Genomic DNA, 1,265 nt, shown 5'->3' with positions numbered 1-1,265 from the left:
TGATCCATTTGAAATTTATAAACAGTTCCTAGATGATACATTATTGAATTTGATTGTTTTGGAAACTAACAGGTATGCACATCAGTACCTTGCTTCAAAGCCTGTAAAAAAGCGTTCAGCAATGGCTAGATGGGTTGATTGTACAACTGAAGAGATACACAAATTTTTTGGTGTACTGATGATCATGGGCATATGCCCATTGCCTCAAAGACAAATGAATTGGTCATTTGAGAAACCCCATAAGTCAATTTTTAGCTAAATTTAGTTTTTTATATTTTTGCAATCAACAGATATAAATACACAGTTTCCTCTGAGAAACAACATAAGTCAGACTTTTTTTACCAACTTTATAATGCCACAAAGTTTTAGTTCACTTGAGAAACACCATAAGTCAGTGACTTATAGTGTTTCTCAAGTGAACAGCAGCAACAGCTGACACCTTGATCAGTGATCAGCTGTTTACATTGCACTAACAATTCCAGCCCAGGTTTGAGGTTATGGTGGGATATTAAAGAGTAGCCTATTTTCTTTGTTCGTCTAATATCGAAATTGAAACATTTTAAAATCATTATCAGAATGAATGAGCTAGATGTTAATTTAGAGATTCAGAAACGTAAAAGGAAAAGGGTGTTCTCAATAAATCCGAGTACAAGGCCGAAATAATTAAAAAAGCCAGAGTTTCAGGAAGCTCATACATAAGTTGGACTGGAAAAGAAGTACCAGAAATAACTCCAGGAGAAGATTGCAAGTAAGTATTTTTCACTTTTATTATGTTCGTTCAAGTACTAAGCTTACATATTTGTACATATTTTATGTGCATATCTCTTAAATGTCATATAATAGTAGATTATAAAAGATAGAAGTAAAAACATTTATTATTTACTACTGTTCCTATTATGGACTACGTCAGTTTTTCTACCTTAGCTGTCATAGTGCTATAGCAATAATTTCTATCATTGTGTTTGTGATAGCCTACTTTTTTAGCTCTTATCCTGTAAACACAATTTAATATATAATATACACACACACACACACACCACACACACACACACACACACACACACACACACACACACACACACACACATACATGACACCGCATACAATACGCATACCTATTACTGTTGGAGTAACACTAATAAACTAAAACTTTCTTTAAAAAATCCTTTTCACAATACACTTTGGTATAGACTAAGTTTCTATCCTTATATGAAACCAATAAATTTGATGTGTTAAAGTGAAAGAAAAATATTTTAAACACACTC

This window comes from Homalodisca vitripennis, unplaced genomic scaffold (assembly GCF_021130785.1).
Source record: "Homalodisca vitripennis isolate AUS2020 unplaced genomic scaffold, UT_GWSS_2.1 ScUCBcl_6577;HRSCAF=13859, whole genome shotgun sequence".
Classification (NCBI taxonomy): domain Eukaryota; kingdom Metazoa; phylum Arthropoda; class Insecta; order Hemiptera; family Cicadellidae; genus Homalodisca; species Homalodisca vitripennis.
The sequence above is the reverse complement of the archived record's forward strand: the minus strand, read 5'-3'. Positions refer to the sequence as shown.